We start from the raw sequence: 18,509 nt of genomic DNA, 5'->3' as shown, positions 1-18,509 counted from the left end.
ACTGTCTGAATTCTAAAACTGCATTTGCGATTTTTCTCATTATCATAAACGACAGTAGAAGAGATTTTTTTCCGCTGCAAAAATACATAACTCACAATAGACTCAAGTAATGGACTGTTTTTTCTTTGTTATCGCACTTTAATTTGTAAAGGTGTAGCTAAAATTTAAAAACAACTAGTTTGAGATTTATATCTCCTTGTCCTTTTTGAACTAGATTAGAATCTTCCAAACCCCCCCTAGCTACCTACACCATCAAGCCACAATGAGATGTGTAGGCAAGTGAGAAACATTTTCAATGCTGCACATAAAATCCAGTGACCAATAAAATTACAGAGAAACACCCAAACGCAATATGATGGAAGGAAGGTGGAAACTGACTAAAGAACAGGGGGATTTTGGGAATCTGCATCCTCTTAGATTAATGACCTCAGTGCTGCAGTTCAAACACAATGAGAAACTTCCTGCCACAGCGGGCCTTCCTTCCTGCATGCGCTCTTGGCGAGATGACGTGCACTGGCCTCGGCGACTCCATTCTTTCTGTTTTGTGTCTGCGCCGGTGTCTCCATGGACATATAGACCATGTGTGTCTGCACAGCTCTTAATAAAGAACCCCTAATGGATGACACGCTGACTCTGGCATCCTTTTCTAAATCGTAGGCCAAAGAACATTCAATCTGCGTGCTCAATTAGATTTCGATTCAACCAATTAGAGATTGAAATACAGGAAATCTTCTTAGCCTATTTAGCTTTAAGACCTCCATACAGATATCTGAGCAAATATCAATTGGCAAATAGGGTTAGCCGTCGGAATTCGCAGACCACTGGCGTTCGACCCTAGCCAGATCGCTTTTGTGCTTTCTTTATAACCTGCCATTACTGGGTGTTTATTGTTGAGACATCCTTTTCTATCGGTGCTAGTTTATTTTCAGAGTTGAAAATTGCAGTGTGCAGGCATGTAATTACATGTTCAAGAACAGACAAGTGTGAGAATAGATACAGTACTATACAAAGAACCGAATAGTTGCGATACAGCAATACAGAGACAACAGCAGGATGAACATCCTTCCTCAGAGTGTCTCACCTAGGCAGTGCTTAGCCTGTTTGGAATCGAACCCTGATGCAATTTTCATATTCTGTCTAAATGTTTTCGGCATATGAAACTACATCAAGTTAACAAACCATGCCGTGTCATTTAGTCCGCATGCATTTTTTTGTAGATACAAACCACTACACTGAAGCAACCCAAATAAACTGCTGGATATATACCGATAACATTATGATCACCTGCCTAATATTGACTGGTCTGTGATGCACTGTGTTTTCTGTCATCTTTCTATCAGAACCAGCATTAACTTCTACAGCAATTTGAGCTACAGGAGCTCGTCTGATGGATCGGACCACACAGGCCAGCCTTCGCTCCCCACGTGCATTAATGGGCCGTGACCCTGTCGCCGGGTTCACCACTGTTCCTTCCTTGGACCACTTTTGATAAATACTGACCACTGCAGACTGGGAACATCCCACAAGAGCTGCAGTTTTGGAAATGCTCTGCAAAAAGTATTGGGGCACCTGGCTTTTCCAACCATACGTGGTTCTTTTCCAGACTTTTACCACAATTGACCCAACCCACTTCCAGCATGACAATGTCCCTGAGCACAAAGCCAGCTCCATGAAGATATGGTGTATATGGGTTGGAGTAGAAGCTCTTGAGTGGCCTGCTATCAGGCTCTGACCTCAACCCTATTGAAAACCTTTGAGATAAACTGAAATGCTGACTGAGCACAAATCTCCACAAACACACTCCAAAAGCAATCATCTTTCCAGAAAAGTGGAGGTTATTCTAACAGCAAATGAAAAATAATGTTGAATAGCATGTTCAAAACACACACGTATAAAACCTTGGGTTATGATATTGACAAGACAATAGAGTGTAGCTACTAAATAAGAAAACAAAACAGCTCTCTAAACTTGACTAACCTTGACACTGTGATGAAGTTTGTTGTTTATTATCTCGTCACTGATTACAAAGATAATGAGAATGTCTGTCAAGTCTACATCCTTCAATCAAACCTGCTGTGCTCTCCATGGCTTCACTGCTTTATATTACTGATAAACTTACATATTCCCAAGACTTTTCCCAAAACATTGAACACTTAGTGTCTTCCATATAAATAGGACCAGGAAGTGACTCGGGACAGATTAGAAATGCATGAGTTGAAGCCACAACCTTCAGATTTGCACAGTGTATCTTGTTTTACTCCTTTAATTTTGTTTTGTTTTGTGTTTTTTTTTTCTTTTTCTCAAATAAGAACACCATCTGACCACGGACTGCTCTATATGCCTTGTGTCAGCAAATGCTGAATCTAGTTCAGCATCTGCAGCACTACTACAATTTGCCACTCAGGCATAAGGAATGTATGAAACCCACAGACTGTACACTGCTTCCGTTTAATTTTTTTCACAGAAATAATAAAAAATTGGCATGAGCACAGAGTAACTATTATCCTGATTTTGGCCAAAAATGCAACCAAGTAATGCGTAGGGTAATAACTGTATGATTGCTGGTATATAATAGTTGGATGCAGGTATAATATTTAACAAGCCTTATCCATTTGTATATTATATTTAAGCCCTATATATATATATATATATATATATATATATATATATATATATATATATATATATATATATATATATATATATATATATTAGGACTGTCAATAGATTAAAATATTTAATTGCGTTGAATCACATGATTGTCATGAGTTTCTCCCTACATTTTTATCTGTTTTAGATAAATACTTTTCAAGTTTTTAATATTTAAATCAACATGGGCATGAACAAATAGGAATGCTTTATGCAAATGTATGTTTATTATTAGTAAAACCAAACTCAACATTAAATTATGCTATGTTTCCACACGGACGGTTTTAATTGCCGGATGTGTACATTGACAGATTCTGGTGCTCGATTTGAGACTTGGCGCATCAGTAAAACAATTGTTTAGCAATAAAAAAAAAAACTTCAGTAGAGATTATTATAAATAGGGAATAATGTGGAATGGGATTTTCAGGAAAGCAGATATAAATTATATTGTGTCCATAACCCTTTGTCTATATAGTGTACATCTATTGAAATTCCCCTTTATTAGCGGTGGGTGAGAAACTCAAAACTTGCTAAACAGATGCTTTTGTTTTCCTTAGATTCCTCCATATAAATGCAAAATTGTTACATCACAAATTTAGGTGGCAACAGGATGTGATTCATAACTTGACTATGAAAAGTTGCATGTTGATATAAATAATTAAAATAATAATATATAGTAATATAAATAATTAATTACTGCAAACTGACTATGTAAATCTTTTTGTTGTGTCTTTTGTCAGTCTCACAGTGTTTTGTTGTTTAATTCTGTGTTTACATACTTTTTTTTTTTTTACACTACACTGCCTGGAACTTTAATTCAACAGTAGCTGTTAATCAGACAGTGTGAACATCAGGTTTTTGCAGTTATTTAAGCAGGCATTGGTATAAAATATAAAACCTATTACTCTTATCCTAGATCAGACATGACGTGACTAATCTTGTAACGTTAATGAATTTTGTTTGGTAAAAAACAACATAACAATAAGGTTAATACATCAATGATCACTCTTTTAAACCGATCCCATGCTACAAGCTAAGTGGTTTCTGCAAGATGCAATATAATGGCATTCAGAGCTCGTACCTTTCATGTATATACACTTCCTGATTGTGATCTATTGATTTGCTCAAGCTCGATTGATTATTCACCTTCACTTCAGAGTATTGATTCACCCTGAGAGCACATTAGTCTCCATCTCTAGTGATGCAATGATGCTTCTTATTCCTGAAACACAATTTCAAAAAATGGCCCGGCTTAAAAAAAGATGGCTCCTTCTATTTTTTGTTTCGATATAAGCCATCATAAGTTCCTCAACAAGCAAGCTTTATTTTGAGAGACACATGTACATTCCTTTTGCTTACAGGCAACAAACTAAGTCGTTAAACTGTATGGTTTACTGTGACTAAACATCCCAGAGCAGTTCAATAGCATTTGAGTGCAGTGACTGGGCAGACCATTTCATGATATAGTAGATAACACTCCAAAATACTCTTCACTTTCTAAATAGTGCTTCCAGAGTTAGGACGTATGCTGCAAGCCATTGTTTTGTTGTATGGTGAAGTCAAATGAGCTGCTGTCCAGATGAAATTACATGGCATTGTAAGTATGGAATAGTAGCCATGTTGGTTCAGTATTCCTTTCACCCAGAATAAGTCTTCCACCTTCCCTGCTCTAAAACAAGCCCAAACCATAAAGCTCCATGTTTGTCTGTGGAGGTGAGGCTGCTAAGGTCTTCTCTCCTGGACTTCTGTTAAAGTTCTTCTGTTAGAGTCAGAAATGTCAAATTTGGACTGTTCACACAGAAAATCACTGTCCAACTGTGTGTTTTGGCCTTTTACCTAGTTTGTTGCATAGAAACAAGAGGAACATGCCTGTGTCTCAAAAACCATAAACCTCTAAATAACCCCTATATAAATCGTAATCTGCTATATAAAAAGTGGAGGCTTCAGAAAAAGGTTTATGCTGAAAATATTTTAGATTCGGGAAGCAGGGTACAACTGCAGCTGTATGATTTTAGCAGCGTGATTTTCGGAGTCACACTGAGTTGAAAAGAAACCACACAGTAGGCCATTATCCACACAGAGTTCCAGAGGTATTTACTAAACCCAAGCACAGAGCTGAAAGGCTGATCCAGTGATTTGAGATGTAATAAAGTTTTGCTGGGTTTTTAATTTAACTTGACTGCTTCTTATATATATATATATATATATATATATATATATATATATATATATATATATATATATATATATATATTGTATGTAAATATTCTGAATATAATCCTCACACAGGTAAATTCAGACACACCAGGCATCATTATTACATGTCACTTGGCAGGGATCAGCTGCAGTAAAATTAATGGGTGGGGCAAAGGTGCTTTTAATTAAATGAATAGAGCTGCTTTAGGGTGAATGGGTGGAGCTCAGATGCTTTTCAAGTGAATGGGTGGAGCTCAGCTACTTTTAAAGTGAATGGGTGAAGCTCAGCTACTTTTAAAGTGAATGGGTGAAGCTCAGCTACTTTTAAAGTGAATGGGTGAAGCTCAGCTACTTTTAAAGTGAATGGGTGAAGCTCAGCTACTTTTAAAGTGAATGGGTGGAGCTCAGCTGCTTTTAAGATGAATGTGTGGAGCTCAACTGCTTTAAAGTGAATGGGTGAATCTTAGCTGCCTTAAAGGAAATGGGTGAAGCTCAGCTGCCTTAAAGGATATGGGTGGAGTCAGCTGCTTTAAAGTGAATGGGTGGAGCTCAGCTGCTTTAAAGTGAATGGGTGGAGCTCAGCTATTTTAAAATAATTGGGTGGGGCTCAGCTGCTTTAAAGTGAATGGGTGGAGCTCAGCTATTTTAAAATAATTGGGTGGGGCTCAGCTGCTTTAAAGTGAATGGGTGGAGCTCAGCTGGTTTTAAGTGAATGGTGGAGCTCAGCTAATTTTAAGTGAATGGGTGGAGCATAGATATTTTAAAATAATTGGGTGGGGCTAGCTGCTTTAAAATGGATGAATGGATTTGAGATGATTTTAATCTAATGAATATTAATGGGTGAAGCTGGGCTGCTTTGAAGTAAGTGGGTGGGGTTAAAATGCTTTAAAGTGAGTGGGTGGGGCTCAGCTGCTTTAAAGTGAATGGAGTTGAGCTGCTTTGAATCTAATGGATGGAGCTGAGCTGCTTTGAAATGAATGGGTGGTGCTAAAATGAATTTTAAAGTGAATAGGTGGGGACTAAGGTGAATTTTAAAGTGAATGGGTGGGGCTAACCTGCTGTAAAACCAATGGGCAGGGCTAACCTGCTGTAAAACCAATGGGCATGGCTAACCTGCTGTAAAACAAATGGCTACAACGCCCTAAAATGCTCTGCACATTCCCTTTACAGCAGGATAGCATCTTTTGTTGCATACTGCCAAACCCTAGGACCAGCTATCCCAAAAAACCCCATACAGTAATAAAGAAATGCCCAACATTTTCCCCAACCTGTCAGTATGAACCTTGAAAAAATAAGTATAACACTGATTATAACAACTTATAAAAATGTGATTACATTAAAAATAATAACATGTAGATTCAATAGAAGTATTTGGAGAAGCAAATAATAGAAATATGTATTTTTTTGCTCTTCTACTTGCCATTGGACCCCTGGCAGTCCTGTATTCGATTAAATACACATAATGGATCATATACTGTACACCTTCCTGCTTGAATTAATCTGTAATTTATCTGGGGTTTAACAGGAAATCCCACCAGGATAAGTTAGCTTTTTTTCACATTTTTGAACAAAAAGGAAGTCTTCATAATCAGTGCCTTTAGGACATATTTTTCTCGACTGTAATTCACATCCATAGACTCCGGTGTCATGCCATGTTTTACTGAGAGTGAATCCCCTAATGTGTGTGTGTGTGTGTGTGTGTGTGTGTGTGTGTGTGTGGGTGGGGGAGTTGGGGTGGGTGGTCGGGGTTATATCCCATCATTAGGTAAAACTACAGACGCCCCTAGAATGAGCAGTGAAATGGCTTTTATGACTTAATAATTAACAAAGTCCAGCCAACAAATCACTTAACTGTGAGAAATACATTTAGTTCTTTGCTTAGTAGTTCGTGCATTATGTATGTTGATGCATTTTTGTTGCTGATGTTGTAGTGTTTAGCTGCTATTTCATCACCTATATATAGTAGCTAAGTAATGTATGTTGCAGTGTATAAATAAAATGCATTTGGAAGAAATAATAAAATATAAAAGAAAAATTATCTGAAACGTGTTTATCTGTAATTATTGCACGTTACTTTAATACTAAAGGTACAGAACAGTACAAGAAAATATCATTCCTGTCAAACAGATATATGCCCAAAAAACTTCCTAATGTAGATCATGACTAATCATGACTATCCTATACTGAGCAACCCAGGAAAGACCACTGGAGGGGTCAAACCGAGCCAGGCTGTGTTAATTAAAGCAACCAAGCACGTGCTCAGCTATATCTTGACCTAGCACTGGGTTACAGAAATAACTCAATTTTTTTAATGGCTTCCATTTCGCCCTGATTTATTACAGTGTGTGCTCGTGCATTGCATTAAATCCAGCTGTGTATTGCACTACCTCATATAATCCATGTTGTATTTGGGTGCAATAATAAATGCACCTAAAAGGATCGCGGATGCAGGTGCAAAATCTGACGAGAGAAAGAAACACACAACACACGTGCACGAAAACGACCACGGGAATCCGCGTGCGCGCTATCTGGTGAGATCTGGTGCTCGTGCGCGACCTGAAGGCTGCATGCACCGTGTATTACCATATGCAGTTTTCTCATGGGCACCAAGTTATAGCAACTTGGGCGTGGGATCCAGCGGGGCCCCACTCCTGTTTGTCGTTTCGGATTAATTTAGCACCACACACGCACACGCGCGCTCACGCGCGCTCACGCACACGAGCGCGCGCGTCAGTTCCGGCAAAGCTCGCCGAACAGCTGATCGAGTCATCGACTCCATCTATCACGTCTATTACACGGCAGGGCAGGTGCAAAATTACCCGAATAACGCAACAAAAAAATAATAGCGAAACACACACACACACACACACACACACACACACACACACACACACACCTAAGGCAATATTTTCCGAAATGCCATCACCGGTTTTATGCATGCAATGTGCGATCCTGTACATTTGCACCGATTTCATCCAAATTATGAACCGATTAGCAACGAATCGCGCGTGCAGACAGGCTCGCGCACGCACGCGCGCGCACACATACACTCCCAAATGATGTCATGCTCCATAAAAAGTACTGCGAGAAACCAGAGATCCCGGAGACAGCGACGAAAACTTAACACACACACACACACACACACACAGAGAGAGAAAATAAACCCACGTACTACTAAAGACTATGGAGTGTGTGTAGCATGGCTCAGGGTTTCATGTCGTGTTCAGTGCAGTAGAAGGGATGCGGATGGAGCGTGTATCCGTTCCACGGAGCATTAAGCACAAACCCCTTCCCCGTCTGGACTCGACTGTTTAAGATAGAAAACCGCTCAGCGCTGCCGTCACGCTGTCACGTCTTCACGTGTCACAAACTCCCACGTATGTCCAGCTCACGCCCAGCACGGTGAAGACACTTACTGTCATCCTTCGCCACCCCGCTTTCCCTTCAAGACATTGTCTGTGAACCCGGCGCCGTGGGTGTTGCTGAGATACTGCTCAAAGTTGAAGCCACGCCAACGGAAAGACAAGGACGCTCCGGAGGAGGATGAAGAAGATGAGAAGGAGGAGGAGGAGGAGGAGGAGGAGTAGGAGACTACAGAGACTGCTAGCCCGCGATACGGGGACAAGAAGCCGGCATGAGGCGGTGTGTGTGCGCGGTGTAAATCATCGCTCGCTTAGGTGGGCGCAGGAGAGGCAAAAATAGCCGAGATGGAAACGCTCCAGCATTCAATGAGCCACTGCTCGCTCTCTCTCTCTCTCGCTCTCTCTCTCTGTGTGTCTCAGTTTTCTTTCTCTTCTTCCCTCTCCCTTTCGCTTTCTCTCTCTGTTTTCTTTCTCTTCTCCCCTCTCCCTTTTGCTTCGCCATTTCTGCTTCTCTCCCTCTTTCTCTTGCTCATTAGATTAAAAGCATCTCAAATCCTCTTGCTCTATCTATCTATCTATCTATCTATCTATCTATCTATCTATCTATCTATCTATCTATCTATCTATCTATCTATCTATCTATCTATCTATCTGCCTCTCACTCTCTCTCTTTCTCTCTCTCTCTCTCTCTCTCTCTCTCTCTCTCTCTTTCCCTCTATCTATCTATCTATCTATCTATCTATCTATCTATCTATCTATCTATCTATCTATCTATCTATCTATCTATTTATCTCAACACCCACCTCAACAGTGAAAAATGATTTGCCACGGTATGACACTCCATTTCCTTCATAGTAGCTCCATTGAATATAAAAATAAGTACTACAAACCGCTACAGTGGAGATTCTGAGTGCGTAGGCCTCTAAGTTGAAGACATTGCCCAGATATGATGTGGCAACTGGGGTGGCAGCTGCCACTCTGTGCCACCCATGTGGCTCCAAAGCTGCCTTGGCTCTTACTCTAAGGCTTCTGACAGAACATCTGGTATTGGGAGCATTTACTTGCTTACAGTTCAAAGACAATTCAGACGCCAATAGGTATTCCAGACGTCTGGAAATACATACGTATGTCTGTTCACGCTGCCGTAGGACGAATGGAGAAATGTACACACGAGAGATGATTCCTGTATAGATCCCAGAGCGTTACAGAAATGCCCTCACATGAGGAATTCCATGCATACAACATGTACATCATTTTAACACATACTAATTGCATTGACCTTTACATTTAAACACTTGTTGTAGGGCTTGTGGCCACTCCAACATGCACATGATCATTAGAAGGCTAGGTCACATGGCCACACCATACTGCTGATGCAGGCTGCGTTGGGAAGTCAAAAACCTCCAAAAGCACTGGATGTGTTTTACAGTTCTGCATTTTGTAACTTGCCAAATTCACAAATTGGTTTTGGTTTCTTTTATACTAAGAGGGAAAAAAACCTAATTTAGCATCTATAAGGGATTCTACATGCATATTACATGTTATAATACTTGAAAATACTGGTTATAATTTTTTGATTTGTACTGGTCATAAAAAAATAAGGCAAATCTTTCTAGATGCATGTATGTACATGTGTACAACTAATTTGGACAGTTCTAATCGTTTCTCATTTACATTTATGGAATTTGGAAATGCACTTAGCCAGAGTGACTTACTGTACATTTATCTCATTTATGCAACTGAGCAGCTTACAGGTTACCATTATGAAATAGCAGGTTTTTAAAATATAAAGACAGAAATAACAAGTATTGGACTTGTTACATCTTTAATGTGATCTTCCAACAACTCCAGAGAAAAAAAGTAATATTTTAAAACTGGGAACATTTTAAGTACAAAATACCTACAACATTCTGAAGTCGATGTGAAAAATTCTCTATTCACATATCCAGAATTTGATCCCAATCTTCTTTACGAAAAACGTTCAAATTTCTTCAAAATACGAGAGGAGCTCCTGTGTACGGGCTCTTTTTAGGTCATTCTATAGGTTTTTTAATGGGATTAAGCCATCTCAGGACTTAAAAGCCATTGTCTGAAGCCATGTCTTTGTTGATTCTGATGTGTGCTTTAAGTCATTGTCATGTTGTAATACGAAGTTCCTTTTCATTTTCAGCTTTTTGACAAAGGACAGAAGGCTTTGTGCCAATATACTGTATCTTGGAATTAGTTGCTGACCCAGCTAAAGAGAAGCAGCCTCAAATCATAATGCCACCCCCACCATGCTTCACTTCCGGTATAGTGTTCCTTTGAAGATGTCTTGCAGTTTCTTTGGTAAATCTTTGTGGCCCATGGCTTTTCAGAGAATGCAACCACAAAAGTTAAACAAGTACTATAGCAACAGCTGCCTTTTATCTAGTTTTAATCAGAATCACTTTAAATAATGGCAGGTGAATGCCATTTACCTACAGGCCTAATTTTCAATGTGACTGGTTAACTCTTAGGACACTCAGAGCCCCCATTATTTTCATTTGAAATGTTTACAGTTATTAAAATGATTAACTTTACTCTCTGGACTTTTGTCTGTTGGAAATCCGACATTCATGTTGTTTGCAGGATCATTTCTACTGTACCTTTAATGCCTTTGGCTTGAGATTTTAAAGTGTCCATGTGGACATCAGAATTTCTCCAAGCAACTGATCAGCTAGTTTTCAATCTGGATCAGAAAACGCATTTTGGGAATAGGCTACATTTCATTCACTCTCCTGAACTATAAAAAAAATAAGTTTGTCCATTGAGGCTACCGCCCCAGTGACTCTCGCTCTCAGTCAGAACTCTTCTTCGCTCCTCTCCTCCCCTCCTCACATTTCAGTTCAGCTCACTAGGTTTAATTCAATTGAATTAGATTTACTGACATGACTATAGCAAGTGCAATATTACCCAAGCACTGAAGAGTGAGAGTTTAATGTCCATTTGGAGCTGAATCTGCTATCGAAACTAATTTTAATGGCCTTCTACACTATGCTGCTAAAGGGAAAGATGTCAGGAAAAAACCCTCTGTATTCTATACTCACTGACCTCGTGGGTGTTGAGAAGCATAAAAAATCACTACAAGGTGGGGGGGAATGATGTATTTTAAAAAAACGGGCTTTTCAGAAAGAGGTGTTTCCTAGAAATGATAGAGATGGCACCTTTAAGAGGCGTATTGCTGTAATCTGTTATTCTATGGCATGTCCTTCTGTATCGTTGTCATTTTTCTACAAATTTCACCATTGTTCCACCATTTTCAGCAGATCTACAGCTTCGCACTTCCAGCATGAACGGCTCTATCGGACAAGCACTCTGCAGGAAACAGCTGGTAACGCTTCAATCATTTAGAGCAAATATGAATACTTAAATGCACCCATTTTACTGCATTTATTCCCTGCACCATGTTCATGCTGGTGATCCCGAGCACAAGACTCTAGAGCACTACACTGATCATCAATAATCCAGATGTAGCCTAGAAAAAAAACATTTTGTATTGTTGGTAAACTAAGAAGTGAAGAAATTAAGAACAAAGGACAAGGACGAATTTACCAGCGTGGCACGGAGCGGCAAATGCCACCCTGAGAAAAAGCATTGCCACCCAATCAAATGGTATCTAGTTGTATAACATATACATTCAATCAATTTCCTTGACTGATTTACAGCAGCAGCGCTATGTGATGACATAAATACCACAGTAAAAAACAGCACGGAATCTCGTCTTTCTGTTCAAGCGTAGACTCATATGAACGGCTTTGTTTTAGTCAACCAAACACATGAAATAAAATTTTCCGGACTATAAGCCGCTACTTTTTTCCCACGCTTTGAACCCCACGGCTTAAACAACGAAGCGGTTAATTTATGGATTTTTCCTGGGTTTTTCCCGGTTTCACAAACTTCAAGACAAAAAACTGAGCCCCATAACATTAGACCAATGAAATTGAAGAACTGGTTCAGGTGAACCAATGAAACTCTTTATATTAAATCAGATGCGCTCCCACTGAATCGGGCCGCACCACATCGTAAATATGGATGATGTTCCTCTGACGTTTGACCTGCCGCTCCCTCGGACTGTCTACAGGAAATGCGAATCATTCGTCACGCTGAAAACAACCAGGCATGAAAAAACACACTTCACCTGTGTTCTGAGCTGCACGGCATCGGGAGAAAAGCTTCACCGATGGTGATTTTTAAACGCACGACAATGCCAAAAGAAAAACTTGTGCAAATTGTTGAGAAAGGAAGGAGGAAGACAGTGAACAATGACTTTCTTGGTAGGCTACTGTTTAGATACAAGCCGTGTAACAGACACTGTCTTTCATTAAAGCCTGTGTAAAGTTCATTCATTTCAATGTAGACATTGGTTTCAATGACATTCGTTTCAATCACATTCGTTTCAATGTAGACCTGTCTATAAACACATATATACGGCTTATAGACAGGTGCGGCTTATTTATGTTAAAAATAAAAATCTTTGTCAAATTCACATTTATTAATAACTAACAGCTATTTATTGTTTTCAAAAGTATGTTGTACAGTAGCTCACGTCTTCAGGATTACCTGAACATTTGATGTAACGTCACATAATAACAACGCATTTGGCGGTGTAAGTTGATATGCCTATTTAAATGTGGTTTCTGTGATTATTTTAAACTCTCTACAAGTTTGCATAGAACTAAAAAAAAAACCAATTTTTTTACAATTGTGGTATCAGGTTCAGATAAAGTCAATAACAAATCAGTCTTTATTTAATTTTTATAGACTAATATAATATAATAATATAAAAATGTGCACACCAGTGTGTACACTGATTATGTATCATTCCTTAAATCCATAAGAATTAGTGCTTCAGTCTTGCCACCCCTCAAAATTCTAATGGCCACCCCCTTGCCACCCCAATAAATTATTTTTTAGATCCTCCCCTGGCAAGGGGTTAAACTAATATAATTGTTCTACATCACCTGAAAGCCCCTTTGTGAAATATCTTTTGAGGGAATGTGATGAGGACAGAATGCTGCATTGTGTTTATATGTGTGGAAAATCCACTACACAGAACACAGTGGACACGGCTTGTTTTTCGACGATAAAAGAATAAAGAATATAAAGTCTTGAGAGACAACGTATTCGCTCTGCAGCTCCAAAATAAGTTGCAGTGTATAGAAAGCAATGCACCCTATTAAGAAAGTAACATTTTATGTTGTCAGTTTCCAAGAAATCAAGTAGAGGGTCTGGAAACAGAGCATAGACATTAAAAATATATATAAAAAAATCCACAAGAGGATTCTCTTTCTCCAAATGGTGGGTTATTCTATCTAAGAGGTTTTTTTGTGTTTAGAACTGAACTACTTATCACATTTCCAAAAACCTGTAAAGAAATCGCATGAAAACGTCTAGGTGAGATAAAGGTGTGGGAGGATTGTTAAACTGAGATAAGAAACTGTGCATTCGTAAGAAGATCCACAACAGTGTACAGCCTGTATAATATCTCATATAATGTCTAATATAATAATCTCTGGCCCTGTCATGTCATTGGTTTGTTGTCCTATTGTGGTGACCTGTTTTGTTTTAATTGTTTATTAGGTTGCCAGTTTAAATCCCATTTTTCTCTTATTGAGTTAAGTCCAAGTCTTCTTTCCCCCAATGGCATTTTCCTATACATTTTGCAGTTTTTTTTTGTTTAGATCATGATAATGGATTAACCTTATTTAATGCAAACTCTGTGTTTTGACCTCCACCCTGTGTTTTTTTTAGACAATGAGTTTACGATTCTCCTTCATAAAGCAAACGCTGAGTTCATGCACTTGTGTCCTGCCTTCACTAACCGCAATGCATGATTGCGAACTTAGTGCCAAAAAAGGACCAATAATTATTGTCACCCAGTTGCCAGAGGATGAAAAATCATTAAAACCATTTGAAAGGGATAAATGGTTGGTTTTGCTGCCAAGCCTCTTTTCTTCTTCAAATAACTTTGGGTTGTTCTAAATAATAGTATATTGGCATATAAATAGAAGTGATATAATACCAGTAATGGTTTTGTCATTAGTGACAGTTTCAAATATTAAGTCATTGTTTGCTAATTTTGGCATTAGCATGCAGAAAACCGCCTTCACTATAATTCTTCAGTCGGAATAGCCCATCTCTGATGTGTAAACATGCCAAAAATAGGCAATGAAGCTCATTGCAGTAAATTTGCCAAGGGATCTAAAGCTCCTGTGGGACTGGCCTTTCTGGGGCAAGATCTCATTTAAGAATACACACTGCTATCAGGCAATTAGCTTGTCAACAGGAGGCTAATAAATGAAAACTATTCACTATTACACCCTATACGCACAGACTACCATGAAGGCTGTCAGCAGAGCTCTGGTCATTAAATAACACTCATTTACTGCAGTACTGTTTTTAATGGCAATAACAGCCCTCGTCAACTTGCGTTCGGCCCAGTCGAGTATATCACCTCTGACATATAGCTGGCAGGGCAAGAAGCGCAGAATGTGTTAGAGTGTGTTATTTTCTTTTGACCTAAAAGTGTCATATTACCTAATAAACTTAATAGCGTCTGTTTATTAGCGGATTTTAATTGATTTTTTATTTATTTAAACTACAAACTTTTGACATTTTAAAATCGATTGTGGCGAAGTACATTTCTTTGCTACAGCTACTGTTATTGCTCAAGTAAAGCACATAAAAAAAACATAACACAGGAGGTCAAAGGGTTCCGATACATCTAGTGCATCAAAAAATGAAAGAAATGACTGGAACATCCATCGCTTCACACTGGGCACCATTTTCTTTCTTCCTTTATCTTTTACCACCACCTGAAGTGGGGTTCAGCGATAGAAAGATGCTAAATGGCAATCATTAAGGTTCACTTGTCTCAACAGAGCTCATGGGGACTGCAATCAGCGTGGATCCGACTGATCTTGCATCGTTACCAATCACTGTCCAAATGAAGCCTCTGGAAACAGGTAGTGATATCAGGAAGAGAGAAAGATGGAGTTGCTAAAGAAAGGGAAACCTTTTTAAAGCTTATATATGTAGGATTTAGGTGCAGTGACTGGGCAGGCCATTCCACGATTGATAACATACCAGAAGGCTGTTTGTAATCCAATGAGCCGCAGTCCAGACAAAATTACATGGTGGTAAAATATGGAATGGTAGCCATGTTGGTTCAGTTTTCCTTCCACCTTCTCTGCTCCAAAACAACCCCATCCATTAAGCTTCCACCCCATGTTTGACTGTGAAGGTGAGGCAATCTGCTATCATCTTCTCTCCTGTTCTCCATCTTATGTGAGTCTTCCTTTTAGAGTCAAAAATGTCAATTTTGACCTCATCTGTCCATAGAAATGTCTTCCAGTCATTCACTGTATGTGGTTTTGCCTCTTACCTAGTATGTTGCATGATAACAGGAACATGCATGTGTCTCAAAATGAGAAAAGACAATGAGTTTCCAAACGTTTGGCAGACCCTGTATACTTCACCTCTTTTTTCTTCCTCTTGCATTTGCACAAATGTACATTTGTAATGTATATCTTTTTTCTCTAATGTCCTATATAGTTCATGTCATAGGCTACTGAAGGTTCTCTGAGTAAGAATTACAGTGTAAACATATAACAACACTACATATAACAATAAACTTCTTGAAATCATGAGATGTTTAAGTACTACGTATTATGCAAGTATAATGCAGGGCGTGGAAAGTATAGATTAGAACTATTTGTAAGCTTGCAACTCATTAAGCCTTAGTCAGTCTCTATCATATCTATTGTACTGGTCATAAAAAAATAAGGCAAATCTTTCTAGATGCATGTATGTACATGTGTACAACTAATTTGGACAGTTCTAATCGTTTCTCATTTACATTTATGGAATTTGGAAATGCACTTAGCCAGAGTGACTTACTGTACATTTATCTCATTTATGCAACTGAGCAGCTTACAGGTTACCATTATGAAATAGCAGGTTTTTAAAATATAAAGACAGAAATAACAAGTATTGGACTTGTTACATCTTTAATGTGATCTTCCAACAACTCCAGAGAAAAAAAGTAATATTTTAAAACTGGGAACATTTTAAGTACAAAATACCTACAACATTCTGAAGTCGATGTGAAAAATTCTCTATTCACATATCCAGAATTTGATCCCAATCTTCTTTACGAAAAACGTTCAAATTTCTTCAAAATACGAGAGGAGCTCCTGTGTACGGGCTCTTTTTAGGTCATTCTATAGGTTTTTTAATGGGATTAAGCCATCTCAGGACTTAAAAGCCATTGTCTGAAGCCATGTCTTTGTTGATTCTGATGTGTGCTTTAAGTCATTGTCATGTTGTAATACGAAGTTCCTTTTCATTTTCAGCTTTTTGACAAAGGACAGAAGGCTTTGTGCCAATATACTGTATCTTGGAATTAGTTTCTGACCCAGCTAAAGAGAAGCAGCCTCAAATCATAATGCCACCCCCACCATGCTTCACTTCCGGTATAGTGTTCCTTTGAAGATGTCTTGCAGTTTCTTTGGTAAATCTTTGTGGCCCATGGCTTTTCGTAGAATGCAACCACAAAAGTTAAACAAGTACTATAGCAACAGCTGCCTTTTATCTAGTTTTAATCAGAATCACTTTAAATAATGGCAGGTGAATGCCATTTACCTACAGGCCTAATTTTCAATGTGACTGGTTAACTCTTAGGACACTCAGAGCCCCCATTATTTTTCATTTGAAATGTTTACAGTTATTAAAATGATTAACTTTTACTCTCTGGACTTTTGTCTGTTGGAAATCCGACATTCATGTTGTTTGCAGGATCATTTCTACTGTACCTTTAATGCCTTTGGCTTGAGATTTTAAAGTGTCCATGTGGACATCAGAATTTCTCCAAGCAACTGATCAGCTAGTTTTCAATCTGGATCAGAAAACGCATTTTGGGAATAGGCTACATTTCATTCACTCTCCTGAACTATAAAAAAAATAAGTTTGTCCATTGAGGCTACCGCCCCAGTGACTCTCGCTCTCAGTCAGAACTCTTCTTCGCTCCTCTCCTCCCCTCCTCACATTTCAGTTCAGCTCACTAGGTTTAATTCAATTGAATTAGATTTACTGACATGACTATAGCAAGTGCAATATTACCCAAGCACTGAAGAGTGAGAGTTTAATGTCCATTTGGAGCTGAATCTGCTATCGAAACTAATTTTTAGTTCATAGAACTAAAAAAAAAACCAATTTTTTTACAATTGTGGTATCAGGTTCAGATAAAGTCAATAACAAATCAGTCTTTATTTAATTTTTATAGACTAATATAATATAATAATATAAAAATGTGCACACCAGTGTGTACACTGATTATGTATCATTCCTTAAATCCATAAGAATTAGTGCTTCAGTCTTGCCACCCCTCAAAATTCTAATGGCCACCCCCTTGCCACCCCAATAAATTATTTTTAGATCCTCCTGGCAAGGTTAAACTAATATAATTGTTCTACATCACCTGAAAGCCCTTTGTGAAATATCTTTTGAGGGAATGTGATGAGGACAGAATGCTGCATTGTGTTTATATGTGGAAAATCCACTACACAGAACACAGTGGACACGGCTTGTTTTTCGACGATAAAAGAATAAAGAATATAAAGTCTTGAGAGACAACGTATTCGCTCTGCAGCTCCAAAATAAGTTGCAGTGTATAGAAAGCAATGCACCCTATTAAGAAAGTAACATTTTATGTTGTCAGTTTCAAGAAATCAAGTAGAGGGTCTGGAAACAGAGCATAGACATTAAAATATATATAAAAATCCACAAGAGGATTCTCTTTCTCCAAATGGTGGGTTATTCTATCTAAGAGGTTTTTGTGTTTAGAACTGAACTACTTATCACATTTCCAAAACCTGTAAAGAAATCGCATGAAAACGTCTAGGTGAGATAAAGGTGTGGGAGGATTGTTAAACTGAGATAAGAAACTGTGCATTCGTAAGAAGATCCACAACAGTGTACAGCCTGTATAATATCTCATATAATGTCTAATATAATAATCTCTGGCCCTGTCATGTCATTGGTTTGTTGTCCTATTGTGGTGACCTGTTTTGTTTTAATTGTTTATTAGGTTGCCAGTTTAAATCCCATTTTCTCTTATTGAGTTAAGTCCAAGTCTTCTTTCCCCAATGGCATTTTCCTATACATTTTGCAGTTTTTTTGTTTAGATCATGATAATGGATTAACCTTATTTAATGCAAACTCTGTGTTTTGACCTCCACCCTGTGTTTTTTTTAGACAATGAGTTTACGATTCTCCTTCATA

At 38.4% G+C, this 18,509-nt stretch overlaps 1 protein-coding gene across 2 annotated transcripts in view; it reads right to left on the bottom strand.

Annotated features, from left to right (window-relative positions):
- The window catches only part of schip1 (schwannomin interacting protein 1), a 344,140-nt gene that overhangs the window by 57,313 nt on the left and 268,318 nt on the right, over positions 1-18,509 (bottom strand). The window lies entirely within an intron of this gene.

This window comes from Silurus meridionalis, chromosome 20, assembly GCF_014805685.1.
Source record: "Silurus meridionalis isolate SWU-2019-XX chromosome 20, ASM1480568v1, whole genome shotgun sequence".
In the NCBI taxonomy this organism is placed as follows: Eukaryota; Metazoa; Chordata; class Actinopteri; order Siluriformes; family Siluridae; genus Silurus; species Silurus meridionalis.
This window is presented reverse-complemented; position numbering and strand designations above follow the sequence as displayed.